The 16130-nt window shown below is 36.8% G+C and overlaps 1 pseudogene; it reads left to right on the plus strand.

The window, feature by feature from the left end:
* The first annotated feature begins 9413 nt into the window (after positions 1-9413).
* Positions 9414-13253, plus strand: LOC113319423 (annotated as a pseudogene).
* Positions 13254-16130: the final 2877 nt, after the last annotated feature.

The following is a 16130-nucleotide window of genomic DNA, read 5'->3' on the forward strand; positions in this document are numbered from 1 at the left end:
GTTTAGAACAATTGGATTTGAGCATAGTATGCGTACTTGCATATATGTAATCCATGTCCGGGAACCATGGTATGCATACCCATATGCGCACTGGTTGGTTTGTGAAGTCCGGGAACCTGGTATACGTACCGGTACACGTACTGGCGTAAGGTTCAGGTCCGTAATTTTCTGCTGAGTTTAGATGGTATGTTTACAAGTTCGCGTACTGCCTAAACCCAAACTTGGTCCGACTACTTAGGTACGCGTACCCTTATGCATACCTAAGTGGATGATGTTCTAAAATCGGTTTGTTCATGAACTAATACATTTAGATAATAAGGAATGCAATCTTTTGCAAACCGTAGCTATAATGTTCATGACTTGATTCAAGTGAATCAAAATCAATTTTGCTTCATTTGTGTCTTGTATACTTCTATGATAATATAAACAATTGAACAACTCTAGAACTAGTTTCATCTGAGTCATTTGAACTAGTTATGGTTAAGATGAATGAGGTTGATATGAAAGTATTCATATGGATAACTTCGATTAACTATTGTTGAGCCAACAAGGTGTACACGTTTAGGTACGGTTACTCATATATAAATGAAGTCACTTTTCAGTTGTGTGTAACAAGCTAAGTTCGATCTAACGGTTGAAAGATATTAGCTTGAGTCTAATCAGGTTTTCATCTAACGATGAATATTGAATGCTTTGTTACCAAGGTAACATTGATTGTAAACCCTGATTTTAAGACTATATAAAGGAGAAGTATAGCAACTGGGAAACCTAATCCCCACACCTCCTGTGTGATATTAGTTGCGACTAGAGTCGATTCTCCTTTAACCTTAGGTTTTTCACGAAACCCTGTAGGTTAACGACTTAAAGACTTCATTGGGATTGTGAATCCAGACCCAACTATTTTCTCTGTAGTTGTGTGATATGATATTGCATCTTCTATCGTATTGAGTACTATCTTCTCTAAGATTGGCTCGAGATTTATTCTCCGATAGGCAAGATAAAAAGTAGTCACAAACATCTTCGTCTCATCGTTTGTGATTCCACAATATCTTGTTTCGCTACCATATGATTAAGATTATTGTGAGGTGATTGATATTTCTAGGATGTTCTTTGGGAATATAAGTCTGGTATATCAATTGGTTCTTGTTCACCTTGATTTATCAAAATACGGAATAAAACTCATAGGTTTATCCGTGGGAGACAGATTTATCTATACAATAAACTTTTCTATGTGAGACAGATTTGTTTATCAAGTCTTCGACTTTGGGCCGTATCAACTCTTATTTGTGGGTGAGATCAGCTAAGGGAATCAAGTGCGTAGATTCCTGTTGGGATTCATATACGTAAAGAGCGCAACTGTACCTTGATCAGTGTGAGATTGGTTAGGGCTGAACTACATTCCAGTCCGAAGTTAACTTGGAGCAGGATAGTGTCTGTAGCGGCTTAATACAGTGTGGTGTTCAAATCTGGCTAGGTCCCGGGGTTTTTCTACATTTGCGGTTTCCTCGTTAACAAAATTTCTGGTGTCTGTGTTATTTCTTTTCCACATTATATTTTGTTATATAATAGAAATATCACAGGTTGTGCGTAAGTTCAATCAATTGTGAATCCAACCTTTGGTTGTTGATTAAATTGATTGACACTTGGATATTGGTTTTTGATACCGTCAAAGTTATTTCTTATATTCAATCGGGCTCGCAAATTCCTATTTGTTTGATTGCGGATTGAATTGAGAAATAGAGATATAACTCATGGATATATTTCCATTGATTGAGTTTGTCTGTCTAGTTGATTCTCTTGGAATTATATTGGAGTTTGTCCATACATATTGCTAAGCGAAATATTGGGTGTGGTTGTTAGACCCCCGTTTTTTCAAACTTGAGTGTTGAGTCCCAAAAAACTTTGGCAATACTTCAAAATACTAACTGCTTCCTTGACAATACTCTGATTCTTCCAAGACATCATTGAAATCTTTCCTTCAACAAAATTCAGTATCTTTTTACAGTCACCTTCCAACCAGAAGTTCACAAAAGATTTTTCTTTTGCCAATCTTGCTCCTTGCAGCTTCTGCTTTTTCTGGACATGCAGCTTCTACTATAGCTATATATAGCTTCTGCTTTTGTTCCTTTTCCTGTAATTTTTTTTAGAATTATCCCATAACCAGCATTTGAATCAGAAGATATACATGAAGCTTCAAAATTTAGTTTGTTGCAGTTCATGTCAGGTTTCACCCAAGGAACAAGTTTTTAATTTTGTGCTATCAACATTACAACATATATAAGTCCTGGTTTTTCTTTTCAGATTGACAACACCAGAAATTTAGGTATCTCTGCATACAAATAGAGATCTGAATTGAAGAAATTATTTTCTCCTGAAAGATTATGATGCATCTTTCTTTCCAGATGAACCAACACTTACTTGTGAAGATGACAACAACTTTTTTATTTCCTGCACACCGCAGTTCATAATGGTTTTTGAAACTCATATTACCTGCATTAGTTATAGCTCCACCAGTAAAAGGTGGCATCATCCAAATTGTTTTTTCAAACCAATAATAAAAAACAAATGCTTTAGAGATTCACTGTTTTTGTTGCGAAAAATACAAGTGTTGTCAATTATCTCCACATAGAAAATAAGTATTTGTCTTATAGGTAAAAGCACTGTTTAAACATTTCCACAAAAATAACTTGATTGTTTGAGGTTTTTCTGTTTTCCAGAAGTTTCTCCAAAAATTTTCTTTTTCCATGTCACAATTGTTGATACCATTTAATTTATAACATAAAGATTTCATAGTAAATATGTCGTTCCCAGTTAGTTGGGACCATATTTCTTAGCTCGTTTATCCGATTGACGCATCTTTTTAGTATGTTATAGATAAAATTTTAGCATTGGAGCCATATCTGCAAAACCATAATCTCTAGTTGGTGGGATAAGGCTGAGGATTAAGGATAAATACCTCCTTTTTAATCTCATGAATAACTAAGGTAAGGATAGATCAAGGATTAAGTCTATCTTCTATAGCCGGCTCCTTGTTACCAACTATTTTCTTTCGGTGTGTGAGTAGGTTGATACTCACACGTGTCGTAGACCTGCTGACTAAAATCTAAGTTTATCCCCTCATATATGACGAATCATCCTTTATGTATGACTTGTTAATATTCCCCAGAATTGTTGTGCCTTTGGATTGAGCAATACAATATGTGCATGTAGAGGCCACCCTGATTCGGGTGAAGAACTCTAGGAGGCTTGTTGCAGCCATGTGTCATGAAGAGAGCATAAGCTTGGCCGAGATCGAGTATGACGACTAAAATATGGAAAAAAAAAATTGCAAGAAAGGAGCGTGGAGCCGGCTCTATGAAGAGGCTTAAAGGAACGTCGATCCTGAAGAGGCGTTATGACCTGACAATGGTCAAGTGTTGACTTGGGATAACCGTTTATCATTTGTCGAGCAGAGGCATAACCAGTTTTGAAGAGATACTAAGGCATATGTTTTGTCACCCATCTATCCTAAGGAGAGAGATGAGCGTCAGAGTCCAACCGTAGGAGCCATAGAAATCATAGTTCAACCATAGGAGCTCGACTGAGAGTCGCAGTCTAACCGTATGAGATGTGAGAATTGTAGTATAAGATTTATAAGCATCCGTTGTCCAACTGTATGAGCAAAGGGTCTGTCAAAGGTGGGACAAAGATGTGGCGGGGCCTGAAAAGTCGCTAAGGAAAAAGGGGCCCTGAAAAGGTACCACATAAAGGGTTAAAAGCCGGGGAAACGTTAAAAAGTACTAAACTACCCTATACCCAAGATGAAGTTAGAGAGTCATGGGTTTCATGAGAGACTCAGGGTGATATTAGAGAGCCATATGTTCGATTCAAGACTTGCGGTGACTCTAAGGAGTCTTGTGATTTATCAGAGACCAGCTAAAGACCAGGTGTGACATTAAAGAGTATTTACTTTGATTGAGAAACTGACCAAAGATGGTGATAAGAGAGAAATTGAGCCTCTTAATGACGAAAGCTTTTCTCTTTGGATCAATGGAGGCTCTTTGCCTTGTAGCAGCTTGAAGAAATCTCTTTAATTTAGGACGACCGATCCTTTCCGCGTGGGATGACTGAGCCTCTCCGGCTTAGGAAAGCCCTTCTTGGTTGGAAGTCGAACCTCGTATTCAACCTCTTTCTGGAAGGAATTTTGGGCTTCATCTTGACTAATAGCTGACCGTACCCATGGGACTTGAATACATTTTGTCTTAGGAAATTATACTCGAACAAGGTTGACCGCTTTTATAAAATAACCATTTTATACTCGGTCGAAGAATCACCATTACAACGTTAAATGATTAATTTTGGATCGTAATGTCGGATATTTCGAGTCACACTATAATTATTTGATTCTCAACAAATAATGTCTAAAATTTGACTGTATACCAAGTTACACCTTGTTGAAACAATCTTTTGACAATTATTCTTTATACGATTATATCCATTATACAAGGTGTATCTGAATATGTCGATATCGAAAAGATTGTGGTGTACTCGGTGCCCTCGTCATTTCAAAGTTTAAATGTGCAAAATAATACTTTTGGTATACATGTTATAGGTATAAATTTTGAAAGAAGAACTCCAAAAAATATTTCGAGATTTCGACGAGAATTTCATCGAGATAAAATTGTCAAGTTATCTCGATCCCGACTGAGAAGAGACTGAGATACGAAATTCACTACATTGGTTGCAACACATGAAAAATATTTGAAGTGGTGTAGAAGCACAGCTGACGGAGTTTTCCCCGCTGATATTGGTAGACCTTCTAATGGTGTTAAACTATTGGGTGGACCGGTGAGTCTGTATTTGAACTTTATCAGTGATATGATGTTGAGCAGGGTGAATAAGACTGTTCAATTGATGTCTGCTATCAAGAAACTCAAAGACCCTCAAAGTGAGACGTTATTACTTCGCAATTGCACTGGAGTTTCTAGATTGTATTTTGCAATGCGTACTACCAATCCTGCAGCCTTACAATCTGCCACTGCCCTTTTTGATGATCACTTACTCAAGTACTTGAGACTTCTCATCACTGGTGATGGTGCGGGGTTTGGTCCTCTACAGCAGCGACTATCTACCTTGCCCATCAAAGATGGTGGACTTGGCATTTACACCATGGCTGACACTAGCGCCTATTGTTACCTTGCTTCTCAGTATCAGACTACTTCGGTACAAAAGGTGATCCTTGGTAATTCATTCTCAACTGAAAAAGGCTCTGCTTATCAGTTTGCACTACAAAATTTTGCTCAGGTATGTGGCTTGCCTTCTACATACTGTGTCGATGATACTTCCCCCCCATCCATGCACTCCCTGACAGTCACTTATTTTGATGCAGTTAAGAAGCAAATCCCAGACCAATTTTCTATGTCCGCAAGAGATTCCATCCTGTGGCAGTGCAACCGTATCAAGCATGCACAAGATTATTTAATGGTTGTACCCATCATTGGGCTTAATCAGTGCCTTGGACCTAGACATTTTAGAGCTGTACTTTGCTATCGTCTTGGTATCCCATTGTTTATTGAGAATGGCTTGTGCCCAAGTTGTAATAAAACCATGGACATATTTGGTGATCATGCACTTCATTTTGCTAAGGATATAGGCCCCAAGTTTTGACATGATATTGTTCGTGATGTAGTCGTCAACATTTGCTTCAAAGCTAGTGTGCCTTCTCGTAAGGAAGTTTCTTTGGGATTTCTGACGAATGATGACAAAGAGTTGAAACCTGCTGATATTCTTGTGCTTAACTGGGAAGACGGAATGGATGTTTGTATGGATGTCACTGGTGTTTCGCCCTTCGCAAGTGATGGAATTCGCTCTTTCGTCCCAGGGAAAGCTATATCTAATGCGGTTTCACGTAAACACTCTAAATACTTGGACAAGTGTATTTCACATGGCCATGGATTGAGTGTTTTGGCTTTCTCTACTCTAGGAGAGTTGGGTGAGGATACTTTGTGTTTTTTCAAGCGTTTGAAGAATTGTTTAGTTAGTAACGACGCTAGTAGTGGTTTTGGTAGCTTTATTTTTCATAGATTAGGCGTTGCTATTCAAAAAGGTGTTGGAGCCCATCTTGTTGCTAGGTTACCAACCAAAAGCTTTGTATAATGATTATAAAAACAGTGTAGAATTTGTGTAGCCATAATAGATTTCAAATCAAGAAATAAATTTACAATACCCAACTATTTTAGGTTACAAAATAATATTTAATTTATTTTTAATTTCAAATGGTGGAAAGCTAATTAAATTTTGGGGGCATAGCAAAATTTTATTTCAAAAGTTAAATTTGGGTAATAATAGTAGTCTATTTATTAAAGTCCGACCACGTTTCTATACATGACTCGTTTCGGTTCTTGCTCAAACCAGAACCGAAAACATTATTCCTTTTTTTTTTTAATTTTCCAAACCAAAAATGTGCCATTAATCAATAATTTTGGTTTCTAGTTTTACCATTGGGTTCCAGTTTTACCGCTGAATTTTGGTTTTACCATTATTTTGTCAGTTTCATGTAACTGGCGGTTAAAAAAAAATACACAAAAAAAAGAGATTAAAATATAGTTACCAAAAAATTATACATAAAATTACAAATTATATTTAAATAAAAATAAATATAGACTTTTATAGTTTAAGTCTGCGGATAAGATTAACTATTTAATATAAGGTAGATCTAATGGTTGATAGTAATTATATCAAAACTAATGGTTCCAACCATTGATATTCGGGTTGGTTATTACATCAAACCGGAACTGAAACTACTACTTTTGGTTTTATTTTCTCAAACCAAAATCAACCATTAGGGGAACTCCTATGATAAGGATGTTAAAACATCCACCACTCAACGAAAATCCTTATAAATACGGAGAGTTTTGTGGACATATATGCCACAATGGAAATCTATATAAATATCCACAAATAGGAGACCCACGTACTTTCTTAATAGTTTTAATATATTAAAAAGAATTATCATAGGGTTACTAAGTGACCATATGGGAGGAAAGCACCCGCAAATAGGGAACCACATATTTATCTTTGTTATATTTTTGATGTAATAAAAAAATGTTAAAATTTGCCATAAGAGCAACTGCAGTGGTGCGATCAAAACCAAAGATCAAAGATCAAAAAAAAGATCAAATTTTGGGTTTAGTCCGTGTTGTCACGTAACGGTCCCGATTAAAATTTGGTCGCGCGTAATTTAAATCTCCGCCCCAAAAAAATTTCATCGGGCGTATCTCAAATGTCCGCCCAATCAATCACCAGGCACACTTTAAGTTTACGCCTGTCAACAGGCGTATTTTAAGTTTACGCCTCATTTTTTATTTTATTTTTTTAATTTGAATTTTCATCGGGCGTAATTTAAATCTCCGCCCGTTAACAAGCGTACTTTAAATTTATGCCCAGCACAAGCGTACTTTAAATTTACGCCCGACTATATTAGGATTTGGTATTTGGTCGCGACCAAATATGGTCTGGAATTTGATCTTTTGCTGGGATTTGATCTTTACTCCGTCCCACTGCGTCACGATCTCATCCCAAATTTTTGGTTATACACGCCCACTATGGATGCTTTAAGGCGACCAAATGACCGGATGAGAAAGTAAAAGACAAAAAAAATTATCATATTCGGTCATCCAATGACCTTATGGAGTATCTACAAGCAACCCCTCAAATTTATAAAGTACCATTTAGATTTCACAAAGACTGAATGGATGACCTTATGGAGTATTTACAAGCAACCTCTTAAATTTATAAAATACCATCTAGAATTCACAAAGACTGGACGATAAATCTAGCCACAATGATGCTTTTGTTCCATAAAATGCGGACCATCACTCAGATATGGATGATTTTTTGTTCCATGAGAGTGCCTTTAGCTTTTGTTCCATAAGAGTGCCTTTAGCAGATGGCTCAATTCGGTTTTCCCCTAATCTGTTTGGTTTGGTTCGGTTTTACATGTCTAGCCTACTGGTTAGAGCTAGCACTAGAGCTGAACATGGTGTTGGTTAACCGTTGGAAACCGACCGAACCAGACCAATAAGCAAGAAACCGAACCAAACCATTTAGATTTGGATTGGTTTGGTAAAAAATGTGGAAAAACCGACATTACTGGTTTGGTTTTGGTTTGACCTGAAAACCGAACCAAAAACCATTGGGAAACCGATTAATTTTTAAACTTAATTTCTACCGTCGATTTAAAAGTATTAGATTCTACCAATTAATTTAGAGGATAAATAGAAACCCTAAATCTAATATTTCATTATGATACTATCCCTCTTTCTCTTTCTCCTTCTTTCAGCCGCCTCCCTTCTCCACCCCCAACTACAGCTGCTGCTACTCGACTTTTTTCTTCCCGTCTTCCTTCTTTTTTATTTGTCAATATCTAAATTAAGATATATTATATATCTTCATTTGATCTCTAGAATTAGAGTAAGCTTTAACTATTCTTGATTTTTTTTGTCTGTATATTTGTGTAAACCAATACTATCGGCAACTACGATTTTTTTATCTGTAAATTTGTGTATTTTTTTTTTGGTTTGACATAATTATTGGTTAACCAAAAACCACTGGGACAAATCGAAACCAACTGGAACCATTTGGAAACCGAACCAATGGTTAACGGATTGGTTTGGTTTAGATTTTTAGAAACCAATAATATTGGTTTCGGTTTTGGTTTGGCTAGAAACCGAACCAAAACCGACCATGAACAGCCCTAGCTAGCACTATAGAGGGGTTCATCCCCTCCCTATCCCTCAAAAACACAAAAGCTCATGTGCTATGGTCTCCCAAATTCCTACATGAGTAGGGATATTCATCCCTTTCCCTACTTGGAGGATTACATCTGATCCCGCTTGTAGGGAAAGGAAACCACACGACTACTGAGTAGCCGTATATTTTTACACTTCAGTAGCCGTAACATTTTTTCTGCTTTTTAAAGTTTTACCTTAAAACTTTTCATTTTCACTCTTTTTTTTCTTTACTAAAACTTCTTTTTTACCTATTATATATACTTTTTTATCTATTATATCTCTTCTTTTACCCTAAAATATCTTTTTTTACCTAAACAAATAAATTTCCATAGAAAATAATTGAAAAAAATAAAGACGGCTACTCAATAGCCGTTTCGTGTAGGGAAGGGATGAAAGGGCACCATAACGAGCTTGGCTTCCTTGTGCTATCCCTTCCCTACACATGAGGGATAGGGAAAAAAAATGAGGATAGGGAAGGGATGGTGCTCTCCATAGTGCTAGCTCTTACATGGATATTTAGGGGTTCATTGGTCAAAGTCCGGCCCACGTTTCTAGAGACGTCCAATCGCCTCGTAAGCCACGGTTTTACGCCTATATATAAGCGGGTTCGTACAAAATCTTTTAACACACCGCCTTCAAGAAGCGTCGCAATCACAGACAAGCAGGTGCTCTCCGGCTGGGGTTTCTCTTTGAAGGTTATCAGGTGATTTTTCATAATCTCAATTTAAAAAAATTCTTGGATGTTTTCTCAATGGATACTTAATTAGGTTTTTCTTTGTCTATACCCATATTGATTATGCCATCTATGATTTCATTTGTAACAGGTTTTTGGTTATTAGGTTTTTGATCGACTATCCGAATATGGCAACTGCATCTGGTAAGTTCTATTGTTCATTAAGTATTGATATATGATTCAATCAGATTTTTAGTTACATTAAATTGTCCTCTGGTTAGTGGTTAGAATTTGAGGATTTTGTATACTAAATCGTGCTAATGTAATATCCTTTGCTTCTCGAAGTTTTAAGGGCATTAGAATTTTATAGGTTGTCATGATTATTCCATGTTGAATGTGTGATTACAAACTAAAATTTCAGTAATTGGAACGAAGACTTAGAAATTAAATCATTAAATCTTTGTTTATGGGAAAACACAACTCATGAAGAAGGGATATGTATTTTTGAATTATCAACTGCCTTGGCTTAGCTATGTTCTGTTCCTGATCACTTTATAATTTTGTGGGATTCTCAGTGCCTTTTAAGTCCAGAGAGGATCATCGTAATCAGATACAATTAGAAGAAGCTCGTAAAGCTGGGTTAGAACCCCCTGCACTTGATGAAGATGGAAACGCAATCAACCCTCACATTCCACAGTATATGGCAGATGCACCTTGGTATCTCAAATTTTTGACACGAGTAAGTGTTCTATTAATGTGCCACTTTATGGACAACATATTTTAATCTTTGTTCTAAATTGAACATCTATCATGTTTTTGTTTTGCAAATAGACTCTTAAGCATCAAAAAAACTGGAAAGGAGCTCGGAAAGAGGAGAATTGGTATAAAAGGGGCCAAACAACATTTAAGGCCAGTACGTACAGGAAAGGTGCTTGCCCAAAGTAAGTATAGAAATATAAGTACTTAATTTTTCTCATTCGTTGAATAAGAGTAGTTTGGTGTTGTTGGGAAACAAAACGTCTATACATTCTAGTCGAAAAACAATTCAGTTGGGCATTGTATGTTACGCTTGAATTTGTAAAGTTGTAATCTGCAAGTAAATTCAAGATTATACTCACATAAGACAACATTATGTGCGAGTGAATGATTTCCCCATGACATATATAAGATACATATTCTAAGTCGTCATGATAAAATTGGCACATTGTTACCTAGATACATTGCTTAGTATATAATGCTAAGATTTTGTCAAAGAATGTGGTTCATGATTATTCCTTCTCTTCTCTTGTTGTAGTTGTGGGTCAATGACACATAATGCAAAGTCATGCATGGAAGGCCTCGAAAGAAGGGAGCAAAGTGGACAAACATGTACATCATGCCTGATGAATTGATTGAGACAATTGAATTAGATTATGAGGGCAAGCGAGACAGATGGAATGGATTTGATCCATCAACATATGCTCGAGTCATCGATAAATATGAGGCCAAAGATGAAGCCAGAAAGAACTACCTAAAAGAGGAGCAACTGAAGAAATTAGAGGATAAAAATAACAATCAGTGTGGTGATGAGGCAGTGAGTGATGGTGATGATGATGATCCGAGTAGAGATGAAGCTAAGGTTGACGAAAGCGAACAGGTGGATTATGCTAAGGTTGAGAAACGTGTGAGAACCACAGGTGGTGGCAGCACATGCACTGTCAGGTAAGCAGTTAATTCTCCATCTCTTTCTTTTTGTTTCATTGTTCTCTATTAGCATCAGTTAGTATTCTTTTGTTATTAGTTCTTGTTTTCCCGCAAGTACTTTTCCTCTAAAAGATGCAACTGACATGACTTTAAATTACAGAAACTTGCGTATTCGGGAGGATACAGCAAAGTACCTTTATAATTTAGATGTCAATTCTGCTTACTATGATCCCAAGACCCGTTCTATGCGTGAGGATCCTAACCCAGATAGTGATCCTAATGAGAAGTTCTATGAAGTGAGGATCCTAACCCAGATATCGTCCTCAAATTAACAGAATTCTCAAATACTTCATGCGTACTGATCTATCCATCTACATTGAATTCCAGGGTGATAACAAACACAGAAAAAGTGGTCAAGCAGTAGACTTCAATCAGCTTAACATGCATGTTGTGGAGGCCTACGAAAAGGGACATGATGCACACATGCAGGCAGCTCCCTCCCAATCTGAACTTTTGTATAAGAATTTTATGGAGAACAAGCAGAAGTTGAAGTCGAAAACGAAAGATACCATTATGGAGAAGTATGGCAATGCAGCAACTGAAGAAGACATTCCTAGAGAACTTCTCCTTGGACAAAGTGAATCACAGGTCGAGTACGATCGTGCTGGCAGAATTATCATGGGCCAGGTACGATCTGCATATTCATGCATCAATAATTCAATATATATTTTCTTTCTATTTAATAAGGTGTTTGCCAAGCTTATGCGAATAATGATAAGCATAACAAATTACAAACGTATCCCTGTTAAATAATGGTCAACTTCTTGTTAGATATTCTTCAGAAACATAGGGATACAATGTCAAAATGGTTGATCTCTTCCGGATTTCTGCATGTTTTTTTTATCCGAAAGGAGCTTTGACACTTATCCAAAATACACCCTCTTACTCATTCTATGAATTTCATCAAATTTATTTTTATATTTTCGTATCTGGTTTTATTTTATTTGAACTACTGTCTGTTCCTTTTCATAAGCAACAGCATATTAGAATCATATCCAATTTTTTAATATAAACATCTTGTATTTAATGCGATTGGTCATGTTACGATGTTTGCAGGAGATGCACATTCCAAGGAGCAAGTATGAAGAAGACATCTACATTAACAACCATACAACAGTTTGGGGTTCTTGGTGGAAAGATGGTCAGTGGGGTTTCAAGTGTTGCAAGCAGAGTATCAAAAACAGTTATTGCACAGGAGCTGCCGGAATCGAGGCTGCTGAAGCAGCAACTGATCTCATGAAAGACAATATTGCTCGCAAGGAGGCTAGTGAAGGTGAGTTGTTCAGATATATGCTAATTCATATTTATATTCATGTTTCTCTCTTTGAAACTAGTCTTGTCGATGTTAGTCATGTATTTTTTTTCATACAGAAAAACCTGCAGCAGCAGAGGAAAAAAGCTTGCTTCTTGGGGAACTGATGTACCTGAGGACCTAATCCTTGACCAGAAACGGCTTAATGAAGCACTTAAGAAGGTAATTCCTTGTCTCCATTGTTCTCTTAAGAAGGTAATTCCTTGTCTCCATTTAGAACCATATCATAAACTTCATTCCTGACAAATCTATTTTCGGCTATGATCAGGAGGACAAGAGGAGGTGGGAAGAGCGGGATGAAAGAAAGCGGAAGTATAATGTTAAGTACAATGATGAGGTATCTATACTCTTACTTTGATAGTTCTTTTTAGTTGGTCCATATGCTCCTCACAACTGCTTACAATATGAAAGGTTGTCTATGTTTTTCTTGTGAGAGTTTCATAATTATATTTGGTATTTCTTGAAGGTAACTGCTGAAGATATGGAGGCATATAGGATGAAGAAGGTCCGTCATATGAAGGAATTTGTGTAACCTTGTGATGTTGATCTGTCCACAGAAGACATAGATGTATATATTTTCTTTGCTTACTTTAGTCAGAAGTCGGAACTGGTGATACATGCACTGCATTAAATTTGCAGGATGATCAACATTTGCATCATGGTATAATATTGACATGTTACCAAATTTATAGGATGTAATTACCACTGTGAACAAAATCTGTCAATTGACATAAAATATCTCTTAATTTGCTTTCTGGCCCAAAATTTTCTTTTACCATTTTGAATGAATAAAAATTTAAGAAAAGGTAATAATTTCTTCTTGGGAAATTTGGGAAAATGCCCCAATACGGGGTGCAATGTTGGAAATCTGCCCCAACGTTTAAAAATTTGGAAAAAAAACCCCATTCAGTCAAAAACTCAGTTAAGTCACATGTGTGAGCCCACACACGTGAATAAAAAGATACTTCAAAATTCACGGTTAAGGGTCCAAAATCCAGGATTGAGGGTTTAGGGTTCATGTTTAAGGTTCTGGTGGTGGAAGCGGCGGTTTTAATGGTAGTTCTGGTGGTGATGGTGGCTTTACACATGTGACTTAATTGGGTTGGATGTCAAAGTTAACGGAATGCGACACTTTTCCAACTATTTTAAACGTTGGGGCAGATTCCCAACATTGCATCTCATATTGAAGCATATTTCCCATTTTTTTTCTTCAATTATTTCTATGCACAGTTGTGCTGTGTCTGGAGTACGTGAACTCAACTAATGGGGTAGTTGACAACATAAAGAAACAAAAATATGTTATATGCCTAAGAACTAAGAAGGCTGATTGAATTATATTGAGAAAACAACACTAGTCATAAAAATTCAAGATGACCAAACTTGTGGTATAAAAATCCCACTCTAATGTTGGGATTCATTAAAACTCCATCTTAAACTAAATTATACAAAAATTCCAAAATTTTAAAAACTTGATACAAAAATCCCAAATTTCAAAATTGGTTTCATCATAAGTTTTTGTCAAATTCTACGAGGTTTCATCAAATTTTACGATGAAACCAAATTTTGGTTTCATCAAAAGTTTGTTTTTTGGGGTTTTTGTGTTACTTTTGTTTTGGCGGGTTTTTTGTGGATGGATAATGACTCCTTTGGGATTATAACTCGCGGACCGTTGGGAAAATGGAAAAAAAGAGAAGCCCTATTAAATTCTCGGCACAACAATAAAGTCTTTTAACAACTAGTGAACCACAAATTCACACGAATCTTTCTTCTTTGTCATTCGTTTTTCCTTTCACTGAAATTGGAGCCGTGTTATAGATTATACTCTCTCCGTTTCTAAAAAATAGGCAAGTTTGGTTTTCACAAAAATTAAAAAACCAATCATTGTAGCCAATTTTTCATGTTTTTTTCCTAAACTATCCTTTGGTCCCCACTCATTTATTATTAAAGAAAGAGGAGGTAGAAGTGGTCCCTTTTTATATTAGGAGAGAAAAAGGAGAGAGAACTGGTCCCTCTATGAGTATAGTAGTAAAATCACAACATTTGACTTTCCACCAATAGAAACAAGCTTATTTTTTTGACATACCCAAATAAAAAAACCTGCCTATATTTTAGAAACGGAGAGAGCAGTACACACTATGATTTGATCAATAGTCAAAACTTAGAGGCTCCATTTTAAGTACTGTCTCGATGAAGCAAATTGTAAGCTTTTTGACGGTTCTCCTGGTCATAGCCGGCCTCCAACTTTGTTATGCGGTATGTCCCATTGTTCCCTAGTTAGTAAATAAGCTCATAATTTGCGAATGTTGGCAAACCATGTTCGAGAGGCCGCTGGGTTTTGAAACAGCACGCTGGGTTAAGGAGACCTCATTACACAGCAGACAAACTGGGTCAGAGATTACTCCCCATTGCATAAGTCTGCACCTAGTTTTGAGCTTGTTGTGCATGGCTAGCCAACTAATGAAGGAATGACGAGGGATGAGACCCTTAAACCACACCAAACGATGCCATTCCATATCAGAGTTGGATGAAGTGATGGCATCATAAGTGCATTTCATGGAAAAAATACCAGAGAAGCTAGCTTTCCACACCTTAACATCTGTTTCTAAACAATTGAATTCCACTTCCCCTATTTGACGACAAAAGTCTTCATCAAACCCAATCTCTATCGGAAAAAACCAGCCCTGAGCATTTAAATAATCAGCAACAAAGTGCTTGCCAGACTGATTAACTGCTTGAATAATGGAAACAGGACCCAACCACACAACCTACCCTTTGGGTGCCAGAAGTCAAATAAGAAACTAGTACTACGGCCATTTCCCAAAATAGTACCTACAGAAGGTTTAGCATACTCTCTGCAACTTAAAATTCTTCTCCAACTCCATGAGCAGTCTTGAGGGATAGACATACTCCAAAAATCTTTGTGTTTAATGAGATTAGCTTTAACCCATTGGGTCCACACAGTATCTTTGTCAGAGAAAAGATCCCAGATGTGTCTAGGATTAGTTGCTATGTTTGTACTTTCTAAATTCTCTATACCTAACCCTCCCTTAGAGAAAGGAAGACAAATCTGTAACCAACTAACAGGGTTATTCTTTTTATTCATATCGGGACCATCCAATAAGAACCTTTTGAAGATCGAGTTAAGCTCTTTGATTACTCTCTTAGGAAAAATGAAACAAGAAAACCAGAAATAAATCATACCACTTAACACAGCCTTAATGAGAAGAAGCCTACCCGCATAAGTCAATAATCTGGCTTTCCAGGACTTTACACGTTTAGTGACTTTACCAATTAGAGGAAGAAAATCAACATAAGAGAGCTTGGTAGAGATCAAAGGAATGCCTAAGTATCTAACAGGTAAAATGCCTTTAGAACAACCGAAACAACACAGAATTTCAATAAGAACGTCGCTTCGAACTCCAGAATGAAAAAGGGAGGTTTTATGAATACTCACCTCAAGCCCAGAGAAAGCACTGAACTGAGAAAGGACCAGTTGAATAGATGAAGCAGCCTCCAAAGATCCTTTGAAAAAAACCATAATGTCGTCAGCAAAGCAGAGATGGGTGAGATTAGTGTATTTGCACCTGAGGTGGAAACTAAAAGTACCCTGCTTCACTAGATTAAGAAGAAT

Source organism: Papaver somniferum, chromosome 10, assembly GCF_003573695.1.
Source record: "Papaver somniferum cultivar HN1 chromosome 10, ASM357369v1, whole genome shotgun sequence".
NCBI lineage: Eukaryota > Viridiplantae > Streptophyta > Magnoliopsida > Ranunculales > Papaveraceae > Papaver > Papaver somniferum.